The sequence below is a fragment of the Arachis stenosperma genome, chromosome 6 (genome assembly GCF_014773155.1).
Source record: "Arachis stenosperma cultivar V10309 chromosome 6, arast.V10309.gnm1.PFL2, whole genome shotgun sequence".
Lineage (NCBI taxonomy): Eukaryota > Viridiplantae > Streptophyta > Magnoliopsida > Fabales > Fabaceae > Arachis > Arachis stenosperma.
Genome location: NC_080382.1, coordinates 17,852,175 through 17,867,860, shown reverse-complemented (window position 1 = coordinate 17,867,860; position 15,686 = coordinate 17,852,175). Strand labels below are relative to the sequence as shown.

At 41.9% G+C, this 15,686-nt stretch overlaps 1 non-coding gene across 1 annotated transcript; it reads left to right on the top strand.

Annotated features, from left to right (window-relative positions):
• The first annotated feature begins 5,963 nt into the window (after positions 1 to 5,963).
• On the top strand, positions 5,964 to 6,071 carry LOC130937566 (small nucleolar RNA R71). The gene has a single exon (XR_009068780.1). It is a non-coding gene; the product is annotated as a small nucleolar RNA R71 (small nucleolar RNA).
• Positions 6,072 to 15,686: the final 9,615 nt, after the last annotated feature.

Here is a 15,686-nt window from a genome sequence, read left to right as displayed (position 1 = left end):
GCATCTTCGGTTTTGTTGCTTTTGGAATGATGAGCTTGCTTGATTCTGAAAAAAGATTGCTTTTTGTTGATGTATAATGGTTCTCTGTGCAGAAAGGTGATTTTGATAGCTTCTTGTTTTGTGATTTTTCTTTTTGGAGTGTTGACTGTTCTGTGGAGAAGGTTATTCTCTTGTTGGGAGACGTTGGGTCATAGACTTTAGTCCTTACTCTGTTACTGACTCCAAAGGATGCCCCAAGACTTTGGGTTGTGTCCTGGGGTTTTTTTTTGTTACCCTTGATATTCTGTATGCTGTAGTTTTGAGTTTGTATCCATTTTTGACTGAGCTGTTCTTCCTCACTTTGCCTGAGCTGTTTGACTAGTAACCCCCCTTTTTCCTTTTTGTAAGAATAGTTGATCCATGTCTTCCCGTTGGTGCACGAAATTGTGATTCACTACACAACTTTGCACAACTAACCAGCAAGTGCACTGGGTCGTCCAAGTAATACCTTACGTGAGTAAGGGTCGATCCCACGGAGATTGTTGGTATGAAGCAAGCTATGGTCACCTTGTAAATCTCAGTCAGGCAGACTCAAATGGGTATAGATGATGAATAAAGCATAAAGATAAAGATAGAGATACTTATGTATATCATTGGTAAGAACTTCAGATAAGCGTATGAAGATGCTTTCCCTTCCGTCTCTTTGCTTTCCTACTGTCTTCATCCAATCCTTCTTACTCCTTTCCATGGCAAGCTTATGCAAGGGTTTCACCGTTGTCAGTGGCTACCTCCCATCCTCTCAGTGAAAATGTTCCTATGCTCTGTCACAGCATATGGCTAATCAGCTGTCGGTTCTCGGTCAGGCCGGAATAGAATCCAGCGATTCTTTTGCGTCTGTCACTAACGCCCCGCCTGCTAGGAGTTTGAAGCACGTCACAGTCATTCAATCATTGAATCCTACTCAGAATACCACAGACAAGGTTAGACCTTCTGGATTCTCTTGAATGCCGCCATCAGTTCTCGCCTATACCACGAAGACTCTGATCTCACAGAATGGCTGGCTCGTTTGTCAGGCGAGCACTCAGTTGTCAGGCGATCAACCATGCTTCGTGTATCAGGAATCCAAGAGATAAACACTAGAGCCTCGTATGCTTGTAGAACAAGAGTGGTTGTCAGTCACTTTGTTCATGAGTGAGAATGATGATGAGTGTCACGGATCATCACATTCATCGAGTTGAAGAACAAGTGATATCTTGGACAAAGAACAAGCGTAATTGAATAGAAGAACAATAGTAATTGCATTAATACTTGAGGTACAGCAGAGCTCCACACCTTAATCTATGGTGTGTAGAAACTCCACCGTTGAAAATACATAAGAACAAGGTCTAGGCATGGCCGTGAGGCCAGCCTCCCAAAGTGATCAAAAGATCTCAAGAAAAAGGTTCCAAAGATCAGAAGATGTCTAATACAATAGTAAAAGGTCCTACTTATAGAAAACTAGTAGCCTAAGGTGTACAAAGATGAGTAAATGACATAAAAATCCACTTCCAGGCCCACTTGGTGTGTGCTTGGGCTGAGCAATGAAGCATTTTCGTGTAGAGACTCTTCTTGGAGTTAAACGCCAGCTTTTATGCCAGTTTGGGCGTTTAACTCCCATTTAGGTGCCAGTTCCGGCGTTTAACGCTGGGAATTCTGAGGGTGACTTTGAACGCCGGTTTGGGCCATCAAATCTTGGACAAAGTATGGACTATCATATATTGCTGAAAAGCCCAGGATGTCTACTTTCCAACGCCGTTGAGAGCGCGCCAATTGGGCTTCTGTAGCTCCAGAAAATCCACTTCGAGTGCAGGGAGGTCAGAATCCAACAGCATCTGCAGTCCTTTTCAGTCTCTGGATCAGATTTTTGCTCAGGTCCCTCAATTTCAGCCAGAAAATACCTGAAATCACAGAAAAACACACAAACTCATAGTAAAGTCCAGAAAAGTGAATTTTAACTAAAAACTAATAAAAATATACTAAGAACTCAACTAAAACTACCAAAAACATACTAAAAACAATGCCAAAAAGCGTATAAATTATCCGCTCATCACAACACCAAACTTAAATTGTTGCTTGTCCTCAAGCAACTGAAAATCAAATAAGATAAAAAGAAGAGAATATACTATAGACTCCAAATTATCAATGAAACTTAGCTCCAAATTAGATGAGCGGGACTAGTAGCTTTTTGCCTCCGAACAGTTTTGGCATCTCACTCTATCCTTTGAAATTCAGAATGATTGGCTTCTTTAGGAACTCAGAATCCAGATAGTGTTATTGATTCTCCTAGTTAAGTATGATGATTCTTGAACACAGCTACTTATTGAGTCTTGGCCGTGGCCCAAAGCACTCTGTCTTCCAGTATTACCACCGGATACATACATGCCACAGACACATAATTGGGTGAACCTTTTCAGATTGTGACTCAGCTTTGCTAGAGTCCCCAATTAGAGGTGTCCAGGGTTCTTAAGCACACTCTTTTTGCCTTGGATCACAACTTTATTTCTTTCTTTTTCTTTCTTTTTCTTTTTCTCCCCTTTTTCGTTTTTTTTTTTCGCTTGCTTTTCTCTTTTTTTGTATTCACTGCTTTTTCTTGCTTCAAGAATCATTTTTATGATTTTTCAGATCCTCAGTAACATGTCTCCTTTTTCATCATTCTTTCAAGAGCCAACAATTTTAACATTCATGAACAACAAATTCAAAAGACATATGCACTGTTCAAGCATACATTCAGAAAACAAAAAGTATTGTCACCACATCAAACTAATTAAGCTAGTTTTAAAGATAAATTCGAAATCCTGTACTTCTTGTTCTTTTGTAATAAAAACAGTTTTCATTTAAGAAAGGTGATGGATTCATATTCATAGCTTTAAGGCATAGACACTAATGATCATAAGACACAAACATGGATACACATAAAGCATAATTTTCGAAAAAACAGAAAAATAAAGAACAAGGAGATTAAAGAACGGGTCCACCTTAGTGATGGCGGCTTGTTCTTCCTCTTGAAGATCCTATGGAGTGCTTGAGCTCCTTAATGTCTCTTCCTTGTCTTTGTTGCTCCTCTCTCATGATTCTTTGATCTTCTCTAATTTCATGGAGGAGAATGGAGTGTTCTTGGTGCTCCACCCTTAGTTGTCCCATGTTGGAACTCAATTCTCCTAGGGAGGTGTTTAGTTGCTCCCAGTAGTCTTGTGGAGGAAAGTGCATCCCTTGAGGTATCTCAGGGATCTCATGATGAGAGGAGTCTCTTGTTTGCTCCATCCTTTTCTTAGTGATGGGCTTGAGGTCATGCCTTCTCAGTTGAACCGGCTTCCCTCTTGAACTTCTCTTCCATTGGGTGTCCTCTTCATAAATGTCTGTGAGGACTTGGTCCAACCTTTGATCAAAGTTGACCTTTCTTCATGGCCACAACTTCATGGAAGTGGTCTTGATGAACCCTTGAGATGAATCTCTCCATCTCTCATGACTCGGAGGTAGAAGCTTTTGCCTTCCCTTTCCTCTTTCTAGAGGTTTCTCCGGCCTTGGATGCCATAAATGGTTATAGAAAAACAAAAAGCAATGCTTTTACCACACCAAACTTAAAAGGTTTGCTCGTCCTCGAGCAAAAGAAGAAAGATGAGAGTAGAAGAAGAAGTAATAGAGGAGAGGGAGATGGCTTTGTGTTCGGCCAAGGAGGGGGAGAAGTGGTGTTTAGGTGGTGTGAAAATGAAGGAGTGAAGAAGGGTTTATGGGGAAGAGGTGTTGAGGTGATTGGTGAATGGGTGAAGAAGAGAGAGTGTGGTGGGGTTGGTGGGGATCCTGTGGGGTCCACAGATCCTGAGGTGTCAAGGAAAAGTCATCCCTGCACCAAATGGCGTGCAAAATCACGTTTTAAGCCAATTCTGGCGTTAAACGCCGGGCTGGTGCCCATTTCTGGCGTTTAACGCCAGGTTCTTGCCCTTTCCTGGCGTTTAACGCCAGTCTGGTGCCCCTTTCTGGCGTTAAACGCCCAGAATGGTGCCAGACTGGGCGTTAAACGCCCAACTGCTAGCCTCACTGACGTTTAAACGCCAGTGGGTTTTTCCTCCAGGGTGTGCTGTTTTTCTTCCTGTTTTTCATTCTGTTTTTGCTTTTTCAATTGATTTTGTGACTTCTCATGATCATCAACCTACAAAAAATAAAATAACAAAGGAAAATAGATAAAATATAACATTGGGTTGCCTCCCAACAAGCGCTTCTTTAATGTCAGTAGCTTGACAGAGGGCTCTCATGGAGCCTCACAGATACTCAGAGCAATGTTGGAACCTCCCAACACCAAACTTAGAGTTTGAATGTGGGGGTTCAACACCAAACTTAGAGTTTGGTTGTGGCCTCCCAACACCAAACTTAGAGTTTGACTGTGGGGGCTCTGTTTGACTCTGAATTGAGAGAAGCTCTTCATGCTTCCTCTCCATGGTGACAGAGGGATATCCTTGAGCCTTAAACACAAAGGATTCTTCATTCACTTGAATGACCAGTTCACCTCCATCAACATCAATCACAGCCTTTGCTGTGGCTAGGAAGAGTCTGCCAAGGATGATGGATTCATCCATGCACTTCCCAGTCTCTAGGACTATGAAATCAGCAGGGATGTAATGGTCTTCAATCTTCACCAAGACATCCTCTACAAGTCCATAAGCTTGTTTTCTTGAGTTGTCTGCCATCTCTAGTGAGATTCTTGCAGCTTGTACCTCAAAGATCCCTAGCTTCTCCATTACAGAGAGAGGCATGAGGTTTACACTTGACCCTAAGTCACACAACGCCTTCTTGAAGGTCATGGTGCCTATGGTACAAGGTATGGAAAACTTCCCAGGATCTTGTCTCTTTTGAGGTAATTTCTGCCTAGACAAGTCATCCAGTTCTTTGGTGAGCAAAGGAGGTTCATCCTCCCAAGTCTCATTTCCAAATAACTTGTCATTTAGCTTCATGATTGCTCCAAGGTATTTAGCAACTTGCTCTTCAGTGACATACTCATCCTCTTCAGAGGAAGAATACTCATCAGAGCTCATGAAAGGCAGAAGTAAGTCCAATGGAATCTCTATGGTCTCATTTTGAGCCTCAGATTCCCATGGTTCCTCATTAGGGAACTCATTGGAGGTTGGTGCACGCCCATTGAGGTCTTCCTCAGTGGCGTTCACTTCCTTCCCTTCCTCTCCAAATTCGGCCATGTTGATGGCCTTGCACTCTCTTTTTGGGTTTTCTTCTGTATTGCTTGGGAGAGTACTAGGAGGGAGTTCAGTAACTTTCTTGCTCAGCTGTCCCACTTGTGCCTCCAAATTCCTAATGGAGGATCTTGTTTCAGTCATGAAACTTTGAGTGGTTTTGATTAGATCAGAGACCATGGTTGCTAAGTCAGAGGGGTTCTGCTTAGAATTCTCTGTCTGTTGCTGAGAAGATGATGGAAAAGGCTTGCTATTGCTAAACCTGTTTCTTCCACCATTATTGTTATTGAAACCTTGTTGAGATCTCTCTTGATTCTTCCATGAGAAATTTGGGTGATTTCTCCATGAAGAATTATAGGTGTTTCCATAGGGTTCTCCTAGGTAATTCACCTCTTCCATTGAAGGGTTCTCAGGATCATAAGCTTCTTCTTCAGATGAAGCATCCTTAGTACTGCTTGGTGCATTTTGCATTCCAGACAGACTTTGAGAAATCAAATTGACTTGTTGAGTCAATATCTTATTCTGAGCCAATATGGCATTCAGAGTGTCAATCTCAAGAACTCCTTTCTTCTGACTTGTCCCATTGTTCACAGGATTCCTTTCAGAAGTGTACATGAATTGGTTATTTGCAACCATTTCAATTAGCTCTTGAGCTTCTGTAGGCGTCTTCTTCAAATGAAGAGATCCTCCAGCAGAGCTATCCAAAGACATCTTGGATAGTTCAGAGAGACCATCATAGAAAATACCTATGATGCTCCATTCAGAAAGCATGTCAGAAGGACACTTTCTGATCAATTATTTGTATCTTTCCCAAGCTTCATAGAGGGATTCTCCATCCTTCTGTCTGAAGGTTTGGACTTCCACTCTAAGCTTACTCAATTTTTGAGGTGGGAAGAACTTTGCCAAGAAGGCATTGACTAGCTTTTCCCAAGAGTCCAGGCTTTCTTTAGGTTGAGAGTCCAACCATGTCCTAGCTCTGTCTCTTACAGCAAAAGGGAATAGCATCAGTCTGTAGACCTCAGGGTCAACCCCATTAGTCTTGACTGTGTCACAGATTTGCAAGAATTCAGCTAAAAACTGATGAGGATCTTCCAATGGAAGTCCATGGAACTTGCAATTTTGTTGCATTAGAGAAACTAATTGAGGCTTAAGCTCAAAGTTGTTTGCTCCAATGGCAGGGATAGAGATGCTTCTCCCATAGAAGTCGGGAGTAGGTGCAGTAAAGTCACCCAGCACCTTCCTTGCATTGTTGGCATTGTTGTTGTTTTCGGCTGCCATGTCTTCTTCTTCTTTGAAGAATTCGGTCAGGTCCTCTACAGAGAGTTGTGCCTTAGCTTCTCTTAGCTTTCGCTTCAAGGTCCTCTCAGGTTCAGGGTCAGCTTCAACAAGAATGCCTTTGTCTTTGTTCCTGCTCATATGAAAGAGAAAAGAACAAGAGAATGTGGAATCCTCTATATCACAGTATAGAGATTCCTTGAGGTGTCAGAGGAACAAAAAAATAGAAAGAAGAGGTAGAAAAATTCGAACTTAATTAGATAGAGTTCGAATTGTGCATTAAGAAGGAGTGGTACTCCATAAATAGAAGGATGTGGGAAGAGAGGAAGAAATTTTCGAAAATCAAGTGAAATATTTTGAAAATATTTTAAAAAAAAAATTAATTAATTTTCGAAAATCAAGAGTGAGAAAGAGATCAAGAAATTTTTGAAAAAGATTTTTGAGATTAGAAATCAAAAAGATATGATTTGAAAACTATTTTGAAAAAGATGTGATTAAAAAGATATGATTGAAAAGTTATGGTTTTAAAATGATATGATTGAAAAGATATGATTTTGAAAACAATTTAAAAAGATTTGATTTTAAAAATTAATGACTTGCCTAACAAGAAAAGATATGATTCAAACATTAAACCTTTCTCAACAGAAAAGGCAACATACTTGAAATGTTCAATCAAATCATTAATTGTTAGTAAGTATCTTTGAAAAAGGAAAGAAATTGATTTTGAAAACATTTGATTGAAAAGATATGATTTGAAAAAGATTTGGTTTTGAAAAACTTTGAAAACTTGAAAAAAATTGATTTTGAAAACAAAATCCTCCCCTTTGTGCCATCCTGGCGTTAAACGCCCAGAATGGTATCCATTCTGGCGTTTAACGCCCAAAATGCTACCTTTTTGGGCGTTAAACGCCCAACCAGGTACCCTGGCTGGCGTTTAAACGCCAGTCTGTCCTTCTTCACTGGGCGTTTTGAACGCCCAGCTTTTTCTGTGTAATTTCTCTGCTGCATGTTCTGAATCTTCAGTCCCCTGTACTATTGACTTGAAAATAGAACCAAGATCAAATAAACAAGGCATGCAAGACACCAAACTTAAGATTAGACACTAGACTCAAACAAGAAACATAAAATATTTTTGGTTTTTATGATTTTATAATTTTTTTGTGCTTTTTTCGAAAATTATATGAAAAATAGAAAATGAAGGTTTCAGAATTCTCAATTTGGATTCCAGGAATCATTACAATGTTAGTCTAAGACTCCGGTCCAGGAATTAGACATGGCTTCACAGCCAGCCAAGCTTTCAAAGAAAGCTTCGGTCCAAAACACTAGACATGGCCAACCAAGCCTTAGCAGATCATTGCTCCAATGGCAAGATTGATGGAAATCAACAAGCTATTGTGATGATCAGTTGAAACCTCGGTCCAATAAGATTAGACATGGCTTTTCAGCCAGCCAGACTTCAACAGATCATCATGAAACACTAGAATTTATTCTTAAGAACTCTGAAGAAAAATACCTAATCTAAGCAACAAGATGAACCGTCAGTTGTCCATACTCAAACAATCCCCGGCAACGGCGCCAAAAACTTGGTGCACGAAATTGTGATTCACTACACAACTTTGCACAACTAACCAGCAAGTGCACTGGGTCGTCCAAGTAATACCTTACGTGAGTAAGGGTCGATCCCACGGAGATTGTTGGTATGAAGCAAGCTATGGTCACCTTGTAAATCTCAGTCAGGCAGACTCAAATGGGTATAGATGATGAATAAAGCATAAAGATAAAGATAGAGATACTTATGTATATCATTGGTAAGAACTTCAGATAAGCGTATGAAGATGCTTTCCCTTCCGTCTCTCTGCTTTCCTACTGTCTTCATCCAATCCTTCTTACTCCTTTCCATGGCAAGCTTATGCAAGGGTTTCACCGTTGTCAGTGGCTACCTCCCATCCTCTCAGTGAAAATGTTCCTATGCTCTGTCACAGCATATGGCTAATCAGCTGTCGGTTCTCGGTCAGGCCGGAATAGAATCCAGCGATTCTTTTGCGTCTGTCACTAACGCCCCGCCTGCTAGGAGTTTGAAGCACGTCACAGTCATTCAATCATTGAATCCTACTCAGAATACCACAGACAAGGTTAGACCTTCCGGATTCTCTTGAATGCCGCCATCAGTTATCGCTTATACCATGAAGACTCTGATCTCACGGAATGGCTGGCTCGTTTGTCAGGCGAGCACTCAGTTGTCAGGCGATCAACCATGCATCGTGTATCAGGAATCCAAGAGATAAACACTAGAGCCTCGTATGCTTGTAGAACAAGAGTGGTTGTCAGTCACTTTGTTCATGAGTGAGAATGATGATGAGTGTCACGGATCATCACATTCATCGAGTTGAAGAACAAGTGATATCTTGGACAAAGAACAAGCGGAATTGAATAGAAGAACAATAGTAATTGCATTAATACTCGAGGTACAGCAGAGCTCCACACCTTAATCTATGGTGTGTAGAAACTCCACCGTTGAAAATACATAAGAACAAGGTCTAGGCATGGCCGTGAGGCCAGCCTCCCAAAGTGATCAAAAGATCTCAAGAAAAAGGTTCCAAAGATCAGAAGATGTCTAATACAATAGTAAAAGGTCCTACTTATAGAAAACTAGTAGCCTAAGGTGTACAAAGATGAGTAAATGATATAAAAATCCACTTCCGGGTCCACTTGGTGTGTGCTTGGGCTGAGCAATGAAGCATTTTCGTGTAGAGACTCTTCTTGGAGTTAAACGCCAGCTTTTATGCCAGTTTGGGTGTTTAACTCCCATTTAGGTGCCAGTTCCGGCGTTTAACGCTGGGAATTCTGAGGGTGACTTTGAACGCCGGTTTGGGCCATCAAATCTTGGACAAAGTATGGACTATCATATATTGCTGAAAAGCCCAGGATGTCTACTTTCCAACGCCGTTGAGAGCGCGCCAATTGGGCTTCTGTAGCTCCAGAAAATCCACTTCGAGTGCAGGGAGGTCAGAATCCAACAGCATCTGCAGTCCTTTTCAGTCTCTGGATCAGATTTTTGCTCAGGTCCCTCAATTTCAGCCAGAAAATACCTGAAATCACAGAAAAACACACAAACTCATAGTAAAGTCCAGAAAAGTGAATTTTAACTAAAAACTAATAAAAATATACTAAGAACTCAACTAAAACTACCAAAAACATACTAAAAACAATGCCAAAAAGCGTATAAATTATCCGCTCATCATCCGTAAGAATATTGTTGAGACATCCTCCCAAGTTCCTGCTGGCATGGCCGACTGGGTGGATTTTATGGTTCTTTTGTGTATTTCGCTGGTTGACTCTGAATTTTGTGAGCAACTTAGGAAATTTCATAGGATTTGTAGTAATGGTAGTGATGAGAAGAACTATGAGCTTGTATCCCCTACTTTTGAAGAAAAAGTTTGTTTTTCCACTCGGGCTGTTGGAGATCGCCCTTTTTTCTATGCGTACGATTTCTTTTTTAGTCAGATAAACATTACTCTACCTTTTACTCCTTTTGAGACCAACCTGTTGTGGTCTTGCAACGTGGCTCCGTCCCAACTCCATCCCAATTCCTGGGGTTTCATAAAAATCTTCCAATTGCTGTGTCATGAATTGGGTGTCCAACCTTTCCAATCCCTCTTCTTTTACCTCTTTGTCCTGACAAAGCCTGGTGTAGTTAAGAAGAAGGCCGCCTGGGTTTCCTTCCGAGCTTCCCATGGAAAAAAGGTTTTTTCCATGTACGATGAATCCTTCCGTGATTTTAAGAACTATTTCTTCAAGGTCCGAGCTGTTGAGGGAGCTCGTCCCTTTTTTCTGGATCAAAATGATGAACCTGCTTTTCCTTTGGAGTGGCAACAAAATGTAGTGGTATCTAGATATTCCTGGGAGATGTTGGATGAGGTCGAACAAGCCCTTGTACCTGTGTTGGAAGAGAACTGGGGGCAGCCTCCCCATCTCGATACCAAGAAATTTCTAGGAGATCTTTCACTTCTCCGAGCTGAGCTGGGTAGTGGTTGACTTCTTTTGTATCTTGTTGCGTTGCTTTATTTTGTTGAGTTTATCCCTTTTCTTTTCAATTTATAACTTGGTTTTCATGCTGCATATTTTCAGAGATGGTAAAAAACAATGATGCTATGAAGGCCTTTAAAAAGGCGAAGAAGGCGACTGCGGCTCTAAACCTCTCGGCCAAGGTTCCCGAGGAGGGGTCGTCTAGGGCTTCTTTAAAAAGGTCGACCTCGAACGCTTCTGGTCCTAAAAAGATCATCCCGACTCCTAACGTCCGACTGGCCTCCTCTGTTCCTCCTCTGCCATCTTCCAGTGCTGCCTCCCATCTGTTGCCGGCCCTTCTCCTAAAAAGCCGAGAACCACTAAGCCCTTTAATTTGGATGCCCCTGACTTTGATGCTGTGGAGTTTGTTGACCAACAAATTGCTCCTTACGGCATTATGCCTACGGATGATGTATCCATCCTTCACCATCTGGAATTCATTACCCGAAATAGTGTGAGAATGGCGCACATGGGAGCGGCCTTGTTCCGGACTGCTCAGGATGTCCCTGTTCATGCCACTAAGGCTTTTATGGAGGAGGCCAAGTCGGAGTATGATAGGATCAAGGGATTGAAGGAGGAGCTCGAAAAAAAGGTGGCAAAACTGGAGAAAGAGTTGGAGGGTGAAAAGGTTCGGGCTACAGTGGCTAAGGCGTTGGCGGATCTGTATGAGGAGATGGCCTAGAAGCATAAGGATAGCTATGTCCAGACCTATAGAGAGATGGTAGAGTTTTGTAAGAATTTAGATTTTGCCCGAGCTGACTATGCCGATCTTCAAGGTCATCTTGTAGGTAGTGTGAATGCTGCTTATGAGAATCTGAAGGAACAGGTCCGAGTTCTTGCGCCCGATCTCGATCTTACCCTTTTTAGCTTGGACAACATTGTAAAGGATGGTAAGATTGTTCCTGATGACCCTGATGATGATGATGATGTCGTCCCTCCTCCGGTTACTTCTGGCAAAGCCTCTGTTGTCCCGCCTTTCTCAACTCCGGCAATTGAAGCCACTCAGCCGGGATCTTCCCCAAGATGCTGCTACTAGGAAGCCTTTGGGTCCTCTATAATTTCTATGATATGTTTGTGTATAGCCTGGTTTTTGTGGGCTTTTGAACTCTTTATTTTTGTAAGTTTGTGATCTCTGACTTTGGATACTTCAGTTGCTACTTTAGCAACTTTTTTTTTGAAAAACAAAATAGTTTCTCTAGCTCTTAGGGTCGGCTTCAAGCGGCCTCTAGAGTCTTATTTTATGGTAACTGCCTTGTTTTTCTTATGATATGCGTGCTTACAGCTTTTTGGGAATCTTCAGAGTGTTTATTGCTTGACCTCTTTTGATTGCCTTGGTTGAAGTATCCTTTTTAAGGCTAGTTGTGGTTTGAGTATTTCTTTGATAGAATACTTTGTAAATTGATTTTGGCGAGGTCGTAGTCTTTCGGACCGAGTTGTCTCCCTTTTGACGTGCGCCTTCTGTTGGTTGATTCTCTTAGTTGATCTTTTCTTGAGTTATTTCTAGTAATCCCTTGGGTTTACTTTTTATAACTCTGTAGCTTTTGGTCACCTCGGGCTGACTTCTTCATGTCGGTTTGCCCCAAGTTATTTTGAGTAATCCGTTTTATTTGGACCTTATCAGGTCTCTTTTTATGGATTACTTTTTATAACTTTTTGTAGCTTTAGTTCGACTTCTTTCATGTCGGTCCCTTTGGAAGTTATTTCTAGTAATCCGCTTTTTAGGGCTGGCCAGGCCTCTTTTTAGGGATTACTTTTTATAGCTTTTTGTCGCTTTGATCTTGGTCTGACTTCTTTTGCATTGGTCCATTTCAAGTTATTTCTTAGCAATCCATTTTTGTTTCAGACCTCATCAGGCCTCTATTCATGGATTGTTTTTTATAACTTCTTGCATTATTCTGTTTTTATCGCTTTTTCATCTTTGCTGATTTTGTAGAGTTTGATCCTTGCTTGGTTGATTTTTGACGAATTCGATTTTCATTCTTTGTCGATCACGTCGGGCAGTGAATTTTGTTTTCACTGTTGCCGATCTGTAGCTTTATAATCGGGCGATGAATTTTGCATTTTTTCAGAATAATGCGTCTTGATAAGGAGATTTTGTAGAAAATCTAAAAAACTTTATTCAAAATAGAAAATATGCGAAATATATACATGTGGGTGTTTATCCTAAGTAATTTTGTAGATCTTGGCTTGGTGCCTCATTAAAAAACCTTTTTTAGGAAAAAGAGTGCACCTTTGTCCTAAGATCTTTTATTACCTTTTAACTATAATACCTTCTTAGGTTGCAGGCATGCCATGATCTCGGTAGCTCTCGGCCCTCGAGTTCGGACACTTTGTAGTAACCTTTTTCCAGTACCTCTGTGATTCGGTAGGGTCCTTTCCAATTAGCTACTAGCTTTCCCTCTCCGGGTCGACTTGTTCCGATATAATTTTGGATTAGGATGAGGTCTTTTTTTGCGAAGCTTCGCTATACTGCCTTTTGGTTGTATCTTACGGCCATGCGGCGTTTTAGTGCTTCCTCTCTAATCCGAGCTCTTTCTCGGACTTCTGAGAGTAGGTCGAGCTCTTCCCTTTGGAGTCAGGAGTTAGCTTCTTCACCGTAGAGGATAGTTCTGGGAGATCCTTCTTCAACTTCTACCGGTATCATTGCCTCCATTCCATAAGCCAATCGGAAGGGTGATTCCTTTGTGGTAGAGTGTGGGGTTGTCCGATATGCCCATAGGACTTGTGGGAGCTCTTCAGCCTAGGCTCCCTTTGCGTCCTCTAGTCTCCATTTTAACCCAGCTAGTATGACTTTATTTGCAGCTTCTGCTTGTCCATTAGCCTGTAGATGTTCCACAGATGTGAATTGGTGCTTTATCTTCAAGTCGTCTACCAATTTTCTAAAGCCTGCGTTTGTGAATTGAGTGCCATTGTCTGCGGTGATGGAGTAAGGAACCCCAAACCTCGTGATAATGTTCCTATATAGGAATTTCTGACTTTTTTGGGCCGTGACATTGGCTAGGGGCTCTGTCTCTATCTATTTTGTGAAATAATCTACCCCCACAATGAGGAACTTAACCTGTCCTGACCCTTGGGGGAAGGGCCCGAGAAGGTCGAGTCCCCACTTTGCAAATGGCCAAGGTGATGTCACGCTGATGAGCTCCTCTAGTGGGGCGACATGGAAGTTAGCATGTTTCTGACATGGTGGACACGTCTTGACGTACTCGGTGGCTTCTTTTTGCAGAGTCGGCCAAAAGAATCTGGCTCGGAGTACTTTTTTAACAAGGACTCGTGCTCCGAGATGGTTCCCACAGGAGCCACTGTGTATCTCTTCTAATACCTCTTTTGTATTAGAGGTTGGCACACATTTTAGTAGAGGTGTCAAAATTCCTCTCTTGTATAGAATGTTATTTATGATGGTATAATATTGCGCCTCCCGTTTTAACCTCTTTGCCTCCTGCTTATCTGTAGGGAGTATCTCTGATTTGAGGTAGTTAATTATGGGAGTCATCCATCCTTGATCTTGGCCTGATATGGCTAAGATTTCTTCTTCTAAGATTGACGGGTTCTATAGTACTTCCTAGATGAGGCTCCTATTATTGTCCCTTGGTTTGGTGCTGGCTAATTTTGAGAGTGCATCAACTCGAGCATTCTGTTCCTGATGTATATGTTGGATCTCATATTCCTGAAATCGTCCGAGTTGTTTCCTGGTTTTGTCCAGGTACTTTTTCATAGCCGAATCTTTGGCTTGGTATGTCCCTGCTATTTGCGAGGTAACAACCTGTGAGTCGCTAAAGATGACAAGTTTTTGGACTTCGACTTCTTTAGCTAGCTTCAAACCAGCCAATAGTGCCTCATACTCAGCCTGGTTATTAGAAGCAGGGAACTCGAACTTTAGTGAGAGTTCGATTTGGGTTCCCTGATTACTTTCTATTATCACGCCTGCTCCGCTCCCGGTTTTATTGGAAGAGCCGTCCACGTAAAGATTCCACTTTGTAGGGATTTCTGGGGTGTCGGTGTACTCTGCAATGAAGTCAGCCAGATACTGTGATTTGATCGCTGTCTGAGCTTCATATTGGATGTCGAATTCGAACAACTTAACTGCCCACTGTAGGATTCTCCCTGCTAAATCTGTTTTTTGCAAAATGCCTTTTATGGGCTGGTTAGTCCGAACCTTGATGGTGTGAGCCTGGAAGTATGGACGGAGTCATCGAGAGGTTAATATGAGAGCGTAGGCGAACTTCTCTATCTTTTGATAGTTTAGTTTGGACCCTTGTAGCGCTTTTCTGATGAAGTATATAGGTTGTTGTCTGCTTTCGTCCTCTTGGACTAGTGCCGAAGCTACTGCCCGACTTCCTACCGCTAGGTATACTACGAGTGCTTCTCCTTTCCGAGGTTGAGTAAGGACGGGTGGTTGTCCCATGAATCTTTTGAAATCCTGGAAAGCTAGCTCGCACTCTGATGTCCATTCAAACTTCCTTCCCTTCTTGAGTGTAGCGTAGAAGGGGAGAGATCTTATGGCTGATCCAGTTAGGAACCTGGATAAGGCTGCTAGTCGCCCGTTGAGTTGTTGCACTTCTTTGACACAGGTCGGGCTTTTCATGTTGAGTATGGCCTGGAATTTTTCTGAGTTTGCTTCGATTCCTCTTTGTGTGAGCATGAATCCTAGGAATTTGCCAGCTTCTACTGCGAAGGTGCATTTTGCAAGGTTAAGTCGCATGCCATGCTTTCTTATAGTATTGAATACTTGGGCGAGGTCAGACAGTAATGATTCCTCGCGTTGTGTCTTTACTAACATGTCGTCCACGTATACCTCCATTAGTTTTCCTATGTGATCTGCGAAGACTTTGTTCATTAACCTTTGGTAGGTAGCTCCTGCATTTTTGAGTCCGAATGGCATGATGACGTAGCAATAGTTCGCTTTGGGTGTTAAGAATGAGATTTTTTCTTGATCAGGTGGATACATTAGGATTTGATTGTACCCTGAATAGGCATCCATAAATGAGAGGTACTTGTATCCGGAGGAGGCGTCCACTAGAGTGTCGATGTTTGGGAGTGGGTAACAATCTTTTGGGCAGGCTTTGTTGAGGTCGATGTAATCAGTGCACATGCGCCATTTTGCGTTTGATTTTTTCACCAAGACAACATTGGCTAACCATAGTGGGTACT